At 40.8% G+C, this 17,044-nt stretch overlaps 1 long non-coding RNA gene across 1 annotated transcript in view; it reads left to right on the top strand.

The window, feature by feature from the left end:
• LOC127031097 (uncharacterized) overlaps positions 1-16,064 on the top strand; it is a 32,053-nt gene extending 15,989 nt beyond the window's left edge. Inside the window, exons 2-4 of the long non-coding RNA XR_007768498.1 lie at positions 6,367-6,415; positions 15,318-15,467; positions 15,969-16,064. This is a non-coding gene — a long non-coding RNA (uncharacterized LOC127031097). The remainder of the gene's footprint in view (positions 1-6,366; positions 6,416-15,317; positions 15,468-15,968) is intronic.
• Positions 16,065-17,044: the final 980 nt, after the last annotated feature.

The following is a 17,044-nucleotide window of genomic DNA, read 5'->3' as shown; positions in this document are numbered from 1 at the left end:
CAGATAGTAACTGAAATTACTAATGGCCAGGGCAGAGAGGGTTCAGCTGAGGCTGGGGAAGATGGAGAAGGAAAAGAAAAGAATGAGGAAAATGTATTAAAAACCTTTAGAAAATGTTATTAAAATCCACTGTGGTTTAGGTTGTTTTTTTTTATGAATTGTTATTATTGTTCCCTGGATACAGCTCTGAATGTTGTGAGCTTTTTTGACTGTATTTCCCTGTGGTTCAACAACAGGTGTCTACAGCAACTAGCATTAGACTTGGGCTGAGATTTTTCATTTCCTTGCTGCAAGCTGCAGTAACTGCAAAAAGCTTTGAGGAGCTCCATAGAACCACTATAAAATGGCTAAAGCTCTTTAACTATTATATGGTCCTAGAGAGGATATTTTTGTAGCTATGGACCATTATAAATTCTCTAGCTGATGAGCCTTACATTGGATTTTTTGTCCACACTCTAAACTGTAATTGCTTAATAATTAATTCTCCTGCTATGGTGAAATAAGTAACTGGAATGTGTCGATATTGTTTACAACCTGGGATCGTTCTTCCTCTTTCAGGCCCAAGTCTGCATGGCAACGAGCGTCTTCAACTCTCTATGTCAAAAGGCTCTCAGCACCTTGCAGGACGGAGCCCCCTCTTCGAGTCAGTTCAGTTTGCAGAGATTTGGGAACTGGATCTCTTGGTGTCATGCTGTTTGGTTTTTACTTTCACGGGTCTCATCTCTTATCTCCTGAGAGGTTTGGATCCAGGATTGCTGTTTGGCCTACTATAACAATGGATTATATTCCAGTTCTTCCCACACACTTTGTCTCTAGGATCCCAAGTCTTTAACATCTCAGTTGTTTGGCTTTCTCTATCAGCTGCTTGGCCTTTGCTCCCCCCTCTTCTCTGTAGGTGCCCCTAAGATGTTTCACACTAGAGAGCACCATGATTTAGTCTAGTACAGTGGTTCTCAAAGCCGGTTCACTGCTTGTTCAGGGAAAGCCCCTGGCGGGCCAGGCCAGTTTGTTTACCTGCCGCATCTGCACGTTCTGCCAATCGCAGCTTCCACTGGCTGAGGTTCACTGCTCAGGCCAATGGGAGCTGTGGGAAGCGGCATGGGCCGAGGGATGTGCTGGCCACTGCTTCCTGCTGCCCCCATTGGCCTGAAGTGGCGAACCTCAGCCAGTGAGAGCCGCGATCAGCTGAAGCTGTGGATGCAGCAGGTAAACAAACCAGCCCAGCCCTCCAGGGGCTTTCCCCGAACAAGCGGCGGACCGGCTTTGAGAACCACTGGTCTAGTACGTATACTTTTCAGGAAATAATGTCCTTCTTTAAACTCCCACTGACCTTTTAAGTCTTGGATAATTAAAACACAGGTGCATTTTGAAAGAGTGGCTCCAGATGTCCAGCACATCCAGCTCAACATAGCACAATCCACATAACACACAACCCAGAGGTCATCCGATGAAATTAATAAACAAACTTAAGGAAGTACTTCTTTTCACAATGCAGTCAACCTGGAGAGCTTGTTTCCAGGGATGTTGTAAAGGCCAAAAATATAACTGAGTTCAGAAAATAAATAGATCAGTTGATGGAGGATGGGTCCATCAATGGCTATTAGCCAGGATGGTCAGGGATGCAACCCCATGCTCTGAGGTGCCCCTACACCTCTGACTGCTAGATCCTGGGACTGGATGACATGAGATGGATCATGCGATAATTACCCTATTCTGTTCACTCCCTCAGAAACATCTGGCATTGGCCACTGTTGGAAGACAGGATTTTGGGCTAGATGGACCATTGGTCTGACACAATATGACCATTCTTATGTTCTACCAGTTAACCTACTTTACTGGTATCTCAGACAACTACATGGGCTCAGGAAAAATATTGACAGCTTTTAATTCAAATTGATCCCATTCAGAAACATCAGAGAACCATCCTCCATCATCTAACAATTTGGCAGTTGCACAGGACTTTATATATGCTGATTATTCCACACACTGCCTGCAGAGATATCATGTTCATTGCCTGGAATAAAACTCCAGACCTTCTGCGCCACACAAAAACACAAATCTCACCTTCTTGAGCTAAAGCATGTTCTTACAACAGCCACTGGCCTGTTGGCTTTACTGTGATACAATAATAAATAAATAATTTTCCATTAACTGTAGCAACATTAGGGCCTGTAGAGTCTGTTACTCAGCCACTCGAGAGCAGCATATCTGACCAGGTCTGACATCCTATACGCAAGGGAGATTGGTATACTTGTAACCGCACATACAAATATATTGCACTCACGCCATTAGTCCTATAGTTTGGGCTATATTCCAGACCTAATTTATAGGTATATTTGTGGGACGTGTTTGAGCAAATATTACTAAGTCTAAAGGTTCCCCCAGGGGTTAACCGTATAGTCTGTATCTCCTATTATATTCTCAGTCCTGTTTTTTCTTTGTGAGGGCTCTACTTTCATCAGAACTTCTTCTCTTTTGTTGTCTTTGTGAGGGAAAGGGCTCACCTCTTATAAGCGATACCATCACTTCTTCAGAAGCAAATGTCTACCTATTCCTATGGTCTCCAAATGCTTGCTGACTCTAGTGCAGGAGACTTACCTAGTCTTGGAAGTTTGCTCTCTGTATGCCAAGGCCTTTTAAAGGATTGGAAACCAGTTTGGGTCTAGTAAGAACATGTCTGAACTTTCACCCAAGACAGCACACTCATTCTCTTTCCCCCAAAAGTGATTATACAGTGTGACCCCTCTCCTCCCCCACCTCCGCAGTCCCCAGCCCATTGATGCTAATGGGAGAGTGGTACAATATTTAATGGATCCAATCCTGTTCCCATTGAAATCAATGGTGGTTTTGCTATTACTTTCAGGTAGGATTCTGGGTGCAGGATTGAGCTCACCATTGTTATTCATGAGTTGTATCTGCAAGTATTCAGTGTAAGCTCGTTATAATGTAATTCAATAAGTTGTATGTTTCTACTGCTCATCAGTCATGAAACTGGTAATTAGTCCTACAATTCTACCACTATGACAATACCTAATAGTATTATCACAGAGAATGTATTGAGAATGTGTTTTGTATTTTCATTCTTGCAACTGAAAGGGAACAAATTAGTACTGTTTTTTTTTTAAATTAAATGTATCTGTTGAATCCCACACTAATTTAGGTTGGCAAATAATAAATATGCAGATGCTTGGACTGCCTCAGTTTTAGTGCCGTGATAAAGAGGTCATTTAGTGGAATGCTCTTGTGTTTATATGTACTGTATTTCTTCACCAACACAAAATAGATCAGTCATTTCATTCACTGTTCTGCGGACAAAGTCGCTGATGGTACAGTGCCCAACTGCAGTGAAATCTCTTTATAAAAATGATATTCATTCTCCTCCCACCCTGACCAACCTGATTTCATGTCCTCAGGAACATTATGTCAATTATAGACTAGAAGGAAAAAAAAAAGCTGCTGTCAAACGGCTTCCGAGGAGTGGAATTGCCATGCAGATCTAGTTACGCCATGTAAAATTAATCATTATATTTCTGCTGCTACCTTATTTTTCTATTTGTGTCACACAGGGATTCTTAAATGACCTAATATTGAATCTAGTGAATTGCAGGCTGAAGACCACAATGTTTGCTATGCCCTGACTGAGGATGGATTGATCTACAGGTTGCATTTTTTCCTCATCCGCTTTGGAGTCTGTTCTCCTCCTGAGCCACCTCATTAATCATTCCTGGATTTCACCTTTCCGTAAATGGGAAGAACTTGTTAGTAGACTATTGTTTCTTTTTAGACTATATTTTTTTAAACTAGTTTAATATGTGATAAGCACAAAATCAAAGGAACATTGTGAAATCTTTCAGTTTGTAAAGAAAAGTGACACTAGAGCTTCCAGTCTATACTCTGATTCTATCCCTATTAATCAATGCACTTTAAGCACATGCTTAACTTTACACATGTGCTTAGGTCAGTGGTCCCCAACCTTTTCGTCTGGCGGGTGCCAGACGAAGGACCGTGGCGGCAGTGGATCATCCGCCGAAATGCCGCCGAATTTCCGCGGCATTTCGGCAGCGACACCTCTCGATTATGTCACTTGTCGGTGGCAAGCAGCGCCATTGAGAGGTGTCGCCGCCGAAATGCCTCAGAAATTCGGCTGCGACGCCTCTTGATGACGCCGCTTGCCGCCAAGTGACATCATCAAGAGGCGTCGCCACTGAAATGCCGCCAACGTTCAGCGGCATTTTGGCGGATGCTCCACCACCGTCCAGGATGAGGGCGCATTTAGATGCCCCCTCAGGCGCCATGGCGCCCGTGGGCACCGCGTTGGGGATCCCTGGCTTAGGTCCTATTGACTTCAAAGTGACTTGAGTATGTTTTTGCAATAAAAGTGTGTGCTTAAGTGCTTTGCTGAATAAGGATGGACTTACACAAATATTTAAATGTTTTGCCAGACTGAGGCACTAGTGTTTTAAAAAGTGAAAAGTAATCCTAAGAATTTGAATCAAACTTTTAAACTTAATACATTGCATAAACTATTAAAGTTGATTTATTTGAGAACAAAGGGATTTCTAAGCACAGAGACAGAGGATTAGGAATTCCAAAGTTCTAACATTGGCTTTGACAGAGACGTTGTATCTATGCTTAGGCCCTTTTACTCAGTTTCCCCATCTGCAAAATGGCAGAAAGAGTCATCTGGTTTAACTTATCATGATTTGTAAAGTGCTTTGAAGAAGAGTGTGATTATTTACACTCGATTAGTAATGCAGTTAAATGGAGTATCATTTTAAAAGAAGAATGTCCCCTATAGGTGAAATATTGGTAACTAAATATTACACAATTATTTAAACCTTTTCAGTTGTATCTCTCTCCCAAGGGCATGGATTTAGACAATGTGTTACAAAAAAGCTCCCTATTAATGAATTTTCAGTTGCTTGTCTTAGTGTTGTATAAACATTGTATTGAGTTTCACCAGCTCGTATTTCTTGACTAGTATGTTGTCAGGTCATCACTTCATAAACAGGGCCCAAATAACCGTTTGTAATATTGTGCCAAGTCCTGCAGCTTTTGCTCATGCAAAAAGGCCTCCATGGAAGTTTTGCCTGAGTAAGGGCAGCAGAATTTAAACTTAATACATTGCACATCCTTTTAAAGTTGATTTATTTGAGCACAAAGGATTTTCTAAGCACAAAGAGGATTAGGAATTCCAGCATTCTAATATTGGCTTTGACAGAGACATTGATTCTGTCCTTGGGCACTTTTACTCAGTTTTCTCATCTGTAAAATGGCACTAATTATAACTCCTACCTCAAAAAGTGTCACCCAGTTTAGCTTATCACTGTTTGTAAAGTTATTTGAAGAAGAGTGTGTTTATTTACACTCAGTTAGTAATGAAGTTAAATGGAATATCATTTTAAAAGAAGAATGACATTTTTCCATGACAGTTTCCACAGTGTTGAAAAACCAGCTTCCACTGAAATAAATGTTTTGATGGAAGATTTTTCACTAGCTCTAACAAACATTGATTTATACAGCTTCACAACTTGTCCATTATGTAAAGGCACAAAGGAGATGAGATTGAATGTTTCAAATGGGAATACCTAAAGTTTGGGAAACAGATTTAGCACCTTAACTTTAGGCACCCTCATGTGCAAATTCTCACCAAAAGTCCAGAAAATCAAAGAAATGTAGGTGCCTAACTCCTATTGAAATTAATGGACTTTAGATGCCTAAATACCTTTGAGAATCTGTGCCCAAGAGACTTGCCTGTGCCCAAGTTTACATAGTTAGCCATTGGCAGAGTCCTAAATACAAGCCAGGTTTCCTGATTGCCAGACCTTTACCATTGCAAGTTTCATTTTAGCCTGCTAGGTCCTTTTGTCAAGCTATTCCCCAAGATCCGGGTAATGGCCTGGACAAAATCGCTGTGCTTTCTGTTCAGTGATGGTCAGGGCTTCTAATATGAGATTCTTAAATATGGTATCTATCTGGATGGTTGCTGATGAGTCAAGTGTTTTCATTTGGGAGCCTCAATCTTAGTATTCGTAAATCGTGAGCCAGGTCTGTTCCATAGAAGTATAGTTTTCAATGTTTATAGGTATCCTTTTGAGGATGAAATTGCTGATGTCATAGTCTAGAATTTGGTAAATTAACTCTCTTTGGGCTAAGGTGGAAGCTCAGTGAAGTATTGTTCTGATCCTGATCCTCCTGTGAGTGGGGAGGGAGCTTCAACTCTTGTCTAAATCAATGGGAATTGAGGGTGTTTGGAGCTATCAGGATGTATGGAGCATCTTGGAGGATCAGACCATAAGTAGAAAGAGGGCATTTTTGGCTCTGTAAGGTATACTAAGGGTTTATGTCCACCCTTTTATCTTTCAGCAAAGAAACAGATATTTCCTTCAAAGAGGCAGATCAGCTAACATCCCAGGTAATTATCATTAGTATAAATTGGAATATGCCCTTTTATGTTTACACTTTACCACCAGCTGTGATATTGGGCAGACTCTGAATGTAGGTGGAATTAAATAACCTGTATAGAAAATGAGATAGGGAATGGGAGACATGAAAAAAATCTTTTCAATCTTGACCTTTTGACAATGCTGGCTATGATTTCACTAACTTAGTGACGCACATTTTGAAATGATTTCCAAAGAGCCTAGTATACTGGATGGCTGGGAGATTAGTAATGGAAAAGGGAGCCTCACTGGTTCAAATATAGCCCAGGTCAGTAGTGTTAGAACATCATAACTATGTGAAATGTGTTTCTTGGTCCCTGTCTCATTCTTAAGAGCTAATCTAGTGAAGTCAATGTCAGCCTTTCCATTGACTCCAGTAGGCACCGGATCATGTTCTTAGGGCTCAAAATTCACTACACATCACAAAATTCACTACAGCTATTCCCTCCCGCCCCTCCTCCCCCCCCCCCCCCCCCCGTGGACAGTCTCAGCAGAAACTAGCTGCTCATGGAATCTGAACTATTCTTTTGTTCTTTGAGTCGGTTCCTCCAGGAAAGGACTGTGGGCCTAATCTGCAGATTTTACTCATGCAACACTGCCTCTAACTAAGTGGTATAGATGTTTTGTGTGGATAAAACAGGCAGACAAAACACTGATGAGGTGTGAAGAGAATTGCACTGCCACTGTCCATGTCAGACATCACCCTTGTATAGACAGACAACTTCATTCTCCATTCTCTCCTTTCCGACAGGGTGGCATTCATTTCAAAGAAACATTCCAGAGAGACTTCATAATCCATGTGTGCAGTTCAATATCCATTGTGATGGACTTTTTAATTATCTTATTATGAGTTTTGGCAGATAGGTCTATGTAATAATCAATTGTTGTCTCTCCTGACCACCCACCGCACACATATACACTTAATATTAGAACTGCCTAGAGAGAAAGTTAATGGCTCTCTGTTAGACAGCAAATTTAAAAAAATGTATTAGTCAACTCTCCACTGTAAAATGTTATCTCTCTGCAGGCATATTCCACTATTGATTCATCTCAAGAGAAGTATTTCTGCTGCATCTACTGTAAAACAAGTAAATTGCTTTGTAATTGCAAGGGTTGCAAATTAACATGAAGTGGCCATAGCAGGGTTCTGGTCCTTCAGCAGCACCCCTTTGGGTTCTGATGGTTTTGTACACTCACTCCAGGTCCAGTCTCTCAGGTGGGGTACTTAGCAATCTGAAGGGGAAGGAGTCTCAGCTGTCCAGATGAGTTTCTCTGGATGCTCATCCCTTCTGGGGTTTTGATGGAACTAACATCTTATAAGCAAGATAATAAATGAAGGAAAAGGAAATAATCAACCAATCCCTACTGGGCCACTGACCTGTCTTCCTTCAGAGGGGCCTGCAGTGGGCCACAGTCAGGTTTAAAGTCCACTGGTTCACTAGCAGAAGGAACAGGATACAGCCCTCTTCACCTTAAGGTGACATGTGCCTCTTTTAGGCAAGGGATTAGGCTCTGCCCTCTGCCAGCCTCTCCCAGGGAGCTAGGAAGCTCAGCATCCTGCTCACCTCCCAGAACAGCCTGCTACTAAACTGAGCTTTCCCACTCTTGAACCCCATCTCCATTCTTATCATAACTTACAGGTGTGATGGGGCGGGGCCACTCCAGCCCAGAACAACTCCTTAACCCATTCCTGATTGGTGCAGGGTTTATACATCATATCATAGGTAGTGATTAAAAACAGAATTCTATGGAACACATATGGGCATTTGGGTTCCAAAGCCCAACCACTGTTACACAAGGGAAAGGCATAGAGATGACTTCCACTGCAATTTTATGGACGTGCCAGCTTTGAGCTGATCACAGTATCTTTCTTTCATGAGCTTTTTTCCTGCGGTGAATATTTGTGTTTGCAAAGGCTCAAGAACTGGCAATAATGAGAAACCAAATTTTCTGTTGACTGATGGGCTTCACTTTTCAGTACTGTCAGTTCCTTTCTGATATACACAGCCTCAGTGAATACTCATCTGTACTGCCCTAGAGATGACCTTGAGGAACTCCTTGTAGAGGGTGTTTTGTTTGCAGAAAGAAGACAGTTCAGTCTCCATCATGTCTCTGAAAGATGAACATGAATCACACCAATTTTATAGAACTATTCAAGGTGACATATGAGGCAGTCTTCTGTCTAGTAAGGATTGAGACCACATGATCTATTTGACTAAGGACTCTGTCTAGACTGGAATTCTGTCCAAGAGATGGCTGTTTAGTTTCCTATGGATGCTTAGTAGCTCATCTCTAGTTTGTACAGAGCTTTGGAATATTTTAATTCTATTTTTATCTTGCGCACTGGTATTGTTAAAGCATAAGGAGTTGTAACTTCTGTTACTGCACATTCCAAGGGATTGGGGATGGCTTGACTTCTATATTTCTTGGAAACTGTAGGAATTTAGAAAGAAATGGAGCAGTTTCTTCCCTTTCTGTGGGATGGTAGGGTTTCTTTTGAAATGCTTTAGTCTCTAACTCTTTCCGTGTTTTTCTTTTTTAAGTAGGTTGCTTTACTGATCTCCAAGTCCTGCCCACCACCCCCGCTGATGGGTTGTGTCTGTGGCCTGTATATTGCAGCTGTAAGAATAATAGATAGGTACCCACTCTGACAAGTCAAACTTCCTGAATAAGATTGGAATAATTAACCTGCCTGCACAGATTTGATCTTTGAACATGCTAGTGTGGACAGGCTGCTCTTTTTTAGATCCCTCAGACTTGAAGTCATATGTTCTTTCTCTGGAGGAAGTTTGCTGAAGTAAATATGGCAGCATGTGTCTTTTTAATAAGTGAGTTTTGTCCCCTGGATTTTTCATATCAACAATTCTATTTTGTCATACTCTGAAGAAACCTTTATTATCTTTCATGTCCCACCAGGCTCTGAAGACTTTGCAAGTGCCTGAAGCACTGGTAATGTAAGCGTAAAGCTCACAATTAGAACACCTCTAATTTCTTTCTGCATCAGTATCTGTGCTCAAGGTGGCTAAGTTCAGGGTTGGTAACAGGGAAGTTATATATCAATTTAGCCTTTAGTATTCTGTGTCTAGCAAAAGCAATAACCTGATCAAACTTCCTCTTCAAATCTATGATTCTGAATTTACCCATAGACACAAAATCTTGCACTTTCTTAATTAATATAGCTTCATAAACCTAGGGAGATTTCTTTGGGCTTAATGAAGGGATGAAACAGGGAAGTTAAAATCCCTGCTTCAGCATGCTAGGGAAATTAAAGTTTGTTTATATAGATTCATAGATTCTAGGGTCAGAAGGGACCAATGTGATCATCTAGTCCAACCCCCTGCACAAAGCAGGCCACAGAACCCTACCCATCCACTTCTATAACAAACCCCTAACCTATGTCTGAGTTACTGAAGTCCTCAAATTGTGGTGTGAAGACCTCAAGCTGCAGAGAATCCACCAGCAAGTCACCCATGCCCCACTCTGCAGGGGAAGGTGAAAAACCTCCAGGGCCTCTGCCAATCTGCCCTGGAGGAAAATTCCCTCCCGACCCAAATATGGTGATCAGCTAAACCCTGAGCATGTGGGCAAGACTCACCAGCCAGCACTCAGAAAAGAATTCTCTGCAGTAACTCAGATCCCATCCCATCCAACATCCCATCACTGACCACTGGGCATACTTATCTGGTGATAATCAAAGATCAATTGCCAAAATTAGGCTCTCCCATCATACCATCCCTTCCATAAACTTATCAAGCTTAGTCATAAAGCCAGATATGTCTTTTGCCCCCACTACTCCCCTTGGAAGGCTGTTCCAGAACTTCACTCCTCTAATGGTTAGAAACCTTCGTCTAATTTCAGGTCTAAACTTCCTAGTGTCCAGTTTATACCCATTCGTTCTTGTATCTACATTGTTACTAAGCTTAAATAATTCCTCTCCCTCCCTAATATTAATCCCTCCGATATATTTATAAAGAGCAAGCATATCCCCCCTCAGCCTTCTTTTGGGTAGACTAAACAAGCCAAGCTCTTTGAGTCTCCTTTCATATCCTGGGCCAAACGTTGGCATTATCTTTTTATTTTGAGCTGTTTTTCATTCTCCACAAAGTTTAAAATATCCAGGCAGATTAGACTGGAGAGGCAGCTAGCTGGGAGATGCTAGGTCACCCTGTATTTCTCAAACAGCCAATGAAAATGTTGGTTTATTGGAAGCACAATGTTTCCAGAAATTCCCACTGATATGCATACAAAAATCAGGCTGGATGGAGATGCTTTGCAGGAATTGTGCAGCGTCCTATAAGTGATTGGTTTTGGTAGCATTTTGACCAAATACTGAAATGCACTATATACTATAAATTGATCGTACAGTATAGATTAAATAAATATGCCTTACCAGTGCCTTGGTGGCATGGATTGTGTGCTGAGGGTTTGGCGAGTCCAGGAATATGAATAATTTCTTGGATTTCACTTCCCAGGCTCATGGTTTAGGCATAGATTCAGTGTTGAATAAGAGCTAGGGTTTGCGTTCAGATTTGGGCTTTTTCTCATAAAATTTCATTCTCAGATGGATGAAATCTTGCAAACTCAGCCAATCTCTTGAGTTATAGCTGTAAAATCAGCTGCCATCTGAAAGATTTTGGACACATATGAAAATAAATCTCCTCTCAGATTTATAATTTATCCAGGACCAAAACTCTATGGCTGGCTGCAGTACTAGGATTTTACTCCAGAGCATGTCAGAATTTGAAAGGGTTCACATACATGTTGCTGGTTTGGCTATCTCGTTGCAAGGGTAACACCTGCAAGTTGGTTGGCTGGATCATACAATGACCTTGTGACAAGGCACTACCTGGAGAACCCTGATCAATGAGGTTGCTGCTGCCCTGGGAAGGTTGCAGGCTTAATTGAAGTTAATTTGCCAGTTTCTGTCGGTGTTTACTGACACTTGGGTGGCAGCTGCTGGGCTAATGAGGCAATTGGCTCAGTAATTGGGAGGATATATTTGGGAGGAAGGAGGAAGTAAGGGTGTGGGTTCAGAGCGTGGGCTGCGAAGAGGAGAGAAAATTGTGTGGAAATTGCCTTCTGCTGTGGTTCCCTCTGTAACAGCTTTGTAATGGAAGATTAAAGCATACGTGGTGAAAGGCAAACCACCTACACATGTCTGTGTCTAGGACACCATGAGAACATGCTAAGCAGTGCCATTCAGAGTAGGTGAAGGGATCAATGTTGATCTTGAAGAAGGCTGGCAACACTATGAGCATTTATGGAAAATGAAGCACTAAGTGGTTAAAATCCTCACCCTGTAATAGGCCAGGTGTCTTCAACTCTTGCTGAATCCCAGCATCTTGTAGAAGCAGCTGTAAGTCTTGCCCAAAGTCACACAGAAAGTCTGTGGCAGAATCGAGAATATAACTCAGGATTCCTGACTCCCTGGCCCATGCTTTTAGCTATAAAACCATCGTCCCTCATTACAGAAGAGAACAGTTTTGTATCCTCAACAACAGAACACCACATGGTAACTTCTTGTTGTCCTCCAATCTATCACCCCTGCTGAATGCCTCCCAGGGGCACTCACAAAGTCTTAATGGGCTTTACCAAAAGAATTAAGAGGCTTTATAGATTTTATGCTGTGCACAAAGGATTCTGAAAACTTCTGTCATTGGTGCAGTAAATCACTCACAAGTACTAGGATGGAGTGGAGAGAGTAGCATATAAGGTGAAGAATGCTGTTGCATTTACTCCCAATGAAAGGATGAGAAATCACGTTGGCTTTGAAATGCCTATCAATCTTAGCTGTAAATTCCAGTGAATATGAACAATTCTGGAATCTTTTAAAATTCTGTAATGCCCAAAGTAAGTCAAATATGAAAACTGCCCCAAGCTTTCTGAAGCAGTACTATTTGAATGAACATTAAAAGTGATCTTATCTCAAGAACATAATGGGTTCTGCAGGAACAATTTCCCATTGGTGTAAATGGGAACTGGACACTAATTCCAGCGCATGGAGCAATTCCTCCTTGAGTTATTAAAGTTGCTCAGTTTTTTTTAAAGAGACCCAATGGATGGCAATGCTGCCTGTTCTGTGGTGCATTCTGCTGAAATGCACCACTTTTGTGAACTTCTTTCACAGATTAGTTGAATCCTTATTTATGAGGACTCATTATAAAGGGTCTGTCAGCCTTTTCATTAAGAACACTATTTTCCAGGGCTTAAAGCTGCTCATAAGTACTAATTCCAGGCTGGAACCTCTGATCTTAGTTCAGGAGTAGATTTTTTTTTTTAGGCGAGACAAGTTCCCTTTTTAGAACTTTGTGAAGCTCAAAAGCTTGTCACTTCCACCAGGAAAGGTTGGTCCAATCTCACCCATCTTGTCTTGCCCATCTTCTGGGACCAACATGGCTACAACTACACTTCAAACAACAATAGAAGATTTTTTTAAAAAAGAAATTTGACAATAGCTGTATCAGGGTTAATGTTCTGGGAAGTGCAAAAAAGTAAGAGAAAGAAAAATGCTTTAGAGGCAGCTTGAGTCATTTCAAATATTTGGTTCAGGTCTTAGCAAAAGTTTTGGTTGGTTCTTATTTTATCCCAGCTGGTTCTCCATGTTTAAGACCTGATCCAAAGTCCAGCTGAGTCTTTTCAGTGACTTCAATGGGATTTAAAACTTGCTTAGTTCTAATTCTTATTTTCTCGTCTTAAAGACTGAGGTCCTATCTTGATCCAACTAGGATTTTTTATATTGATTTTAATGGGAGCAGGTAAAGTATAATAAAAACAGCATGACCAACTCCTACCCCAACCCTTACATGGAAGTAATAGATCTGATTACCTATAGACTGCTGTACATATCCAAAAGGTCACATTGTATTGCCCAGTTCTGATCTGTTCTTAGTGGACCTTGTGAACTACGGAGTACTGACTTGAGTAGGAACCATTTGCCTGCCCTACTGAGCAGTCCACTAGTTACATTTGAGATGAGAAGGCTTTTGGGAAAACCTGTGATAACTCAGTGTACACTCAGTGTAGATAAGCTAGGGCTTTAAATATGAATGCCTTTGCTGTTGAACGGGGGGTTAGCCTTATCCACAGAAGTAGATAGTGTAAGTCTTCTCTTGGCTCTTTTTTATAAGATACAGTGGGGCAAATACATCCCTACTATAGCTCCAGTGGTAACTGTGAGTTGACTTTTGTCTAGTACGTTTTAAGAACTTACACGATGTAACAGAATGTCTCCAGAAGTGGTTAGAATTTCAGTTGCATTGGCATCTTTCAAGTCTCTTTTACATGGTGGGGTGGGGGGGATTGAATCTATTGCAATCATTCTATCCATAGCTTCCTTTCCTTGATGGTTGAATTACTGGAACTTGTAGCTATATTTCCATCCCATACTCACTCATACATGATGGCATTTTGACTAGTAAGCGGATAGTACCCTTTTCCCCCCCAAGATGCCAAAAAAAAAAAAGTTGAAACTTCAAATATATTTGGAAGGCTTTGGAGATCTGCCAATCAGGTAGAGGACAGATATTCCTTGGACTAAAAGAAAAGCGTTGTTCTTACATGCTGCTGTTCTAATAAAGGGAGCACATCTGCTGAGTATCAGTGTTTGTAATTGCTGTGCCTTTTAATGTTGTGGGACATATTATAGTTTATTGATTGGGAGTTGGTCAAAACAAACTGGGAGGGAACATCGTATGGGTGTTTTTTGCTGAGAACCTCAAAAGTAATTTCATACACACTGTTCTCAGTTTACAACTAAAACAATGTTTTTTCTAACTGCCAGCAGCACAGACCTAAAGGCTACTGGAAGAAGCACTATGAGCAAAACCAAAAAACAATGGGATTGTGTCAGTAAATCTGAGAGTATTCTCTGATGCATTGTTATACGTTGTATCTTTGCACAGTCCCCTGGTATAATACAAATTTAAATAACGACTAACATAATTTGTCCTGCAGATCCTTTTTTTTATCGGTGATTTGGGATAGATGAAAAGAACCCAGCCAGACTGAATCCAGGCTGACTTTGTGGGGCTAGTGGTTAGAACAATCACTGTGAAACATAATGGATCTGATTTTCTATTACCCTGGATCTTGCCTAGTCATTTACACATGCGTAAAGTGGGTATAAAACACCATCAAATAAGAATCTTAGAGGGAAATCCTAGCCCCACTGAAGTCAGTGGCAAAACTCCCATTGACTTCAGCAGAGCCAGGATTTCAGCCTTAATTTTTTGCATTCACTTTGTGGTGGTGTAAATGACTAATCATATGGAGAATGAGACCCCATGAGTAGGGACCCTAGTGCTATTTTTGCAATCTGTTTTTAAAGGCAGAACCACACTGTAAGTAAATTATCCCTTCTGGTATCCTCCTCCCTTAGGATTACTCCAGTGGAGGTTGGGGGAAAATTGTCTTTTTATTTTTTTTATTTATTTATTTTGTGAGGCAGAAATGATGATTTCTGGTGGGGCTTCGCCCAGATATTATTAGCGAGAATCTCTCCCAACACAGTATAGTATTGCAGCTTTGTTAATTGTTTCTTTAAACAGAAGGCATTGAGGCATAGACGGAGTCAATCTCAAATGGCCACTCCAGTTCTGATCATTGTTCTCATTAAATCAAATGGATCATCGTTTTGGAAAGAGAGCTTGCTACCTGCCTGATATTGGTAAAGATTCTATTTACAGATATATTTGTTTAGTGTTCTCTCAATTTACCTGTTTATTGTGAAATCTTAGGGGCTTATTAGATTCATCACTACTCCTTGCCTGTCATATTGCATCATGGTCCAGAAAAACTTTTGTTTCATCTGCAGCTAGCCAAAAGATAGCACCCTTTTTTCTCAGATGCTAACTGACCACTGTTATCTACCTGTAGGCATGACTGTCACAGTGCTTTGTACCTAGCAAGAACCTTGATGGCAGAATTGCAATGTAGATGCCTACCTTCCAAGTGGAGGAGAACCTAATTACTTCTGTGCTGTTTACCTTGTACTGGCTGCAAGTTCACTTCTGTGTGATATTTAAGGTGACACTACCTCTAGACTCAGAGCCTGCTTCTGAGAGCTGCATGTGGGAAATTCTTAGAAACAGTTAGACTCTGTAATTTCCTTCTACTGGATATATACCTAAGACTCAGAATGGGTTACAAGTAGAGCTGAGTGAAATTTGTTGCCTCATCTTTCAGTGAAAAATGCAGATTCTGCAAGATTTTGTGAATTTGTGTCAGCTTTGCCACATTATTTATTTCAGGGGGGAAAAAACCCAACCAAAATTAAAAAAAAAATTAAAACATTTTGTTTTGAAAATGCCAAAACAAAATGCTTCTGTTTTTTCATGTGGAATGACTTTATGCGTCAAGGTTTCCTTTCATTTGATTTCAAGAATTCAAAAGCATTTAAAAGTGGTAAAATCAAAACATTTTGTTTGTCCTGAAACAATTTTTTCCCTGCCATTTCAAAACCTCTGTTATTTGTCCTGCTGTAGTTCCAGGATGAATCTGCTGAGCCCTGCTCTTTCCTCCCCATAGGAAGAAGGGCCCACAATCATTCAGAAGACACATGAGCTCATTTGGCTACCCCTCGATGGTAGCAATACAAGGATCTGTGATGCTTATGAGACTACAGGTCTGTAAAGTTTCTTTTTCCATTTCCAATTTCTCAATCCAATTGAGATTATTAGTTGGGTAAACTTTTAGCTTGTGCTTTGTAATCTCCTGAGATCTTTGGATCTGCCAGCTATATTAATCCAGATCTGTCTGCACCTTTGCTTATTGAATATTATCTTTTTTCCCTTTGCCTCTTCTTTCTAGTGAGGGGATGGAGTGAGAGCACTAATTAGACTCTGCTGCCAATTTACTGATGCACCACTGCCTGTGCACCCCGGGAGAGAGGGATTAACAGCATTTTGGAGCTCTTAGCGAGAGTTACTAGCATATGATATTTGTAGTAATTCTGTCACCAGTGATATCTGCATGGCATGCAGATATAACCTTTTCTCCAGATTGAATTCTACCATGTACTCTTTCATTTTCCTTTGAAACCGCCCCCCCCAAGAAAAAAAACCCTCTCAACACCTTGTCCAGCTATATCCATAGTTTTATTGCTGCAGTAAGTGTCTAGATATTTGTAGGCGTAGAAATCTTAGTGTTCCTATACAGTACTTATTTTCTTAAACAAAGTCATTGCCATTTCATGTGTGGATATGGAGAAATTTGTTATGTGAAGATAAGCTGCACATGCCATTCACTGTTGGCAAATGTAAAGTAACGAGGTAAGGTACCTTTATAGTTTAACAGCAGCACAGCGCAGAATACAGAGCAAGAGGGAAACCTGAGGTGACTGTGAATAACCCACTTTATCTCTCTGTAAAATATTTATTAGCAATGTGTAGAGAACGTGTTTTGGGGAAGCTATTTTGATATAAAATGAGGTAATAGTGAGACTTCATTTTAAATAGTGTGAAATTTAATGCATGGTCTTATATAACAATGAGAGAATGCTACCAAAATGTGGCACATCTTCATAATTATTATTTTGATTATGGCAGCCTTTGGATCTCAGACAGGGATTCTGGGCCTTATTGTATTAGCCATCACACAAACAA

This window comes from Gopherus flavomarginatus, chromosome 11, assembly GCF_025201925.1.
Source record: "Gopherus flavomarginatus isolate rGopFla2 chromosome 11, rGopFla2.mat.asm, whole genome shotgun sequence".
NCBI classification, from domain to species: domain Eukaryota; kingdom Metazoa; phylum Chordata; order Testudines; family Testudinidae; genus Gopherus; species Gopherus flavomarginatus.
Note: the sequence above shows the minus strand (reverse complement) of the source record. Positions and strands in the feature narration are given on the sequence as shown.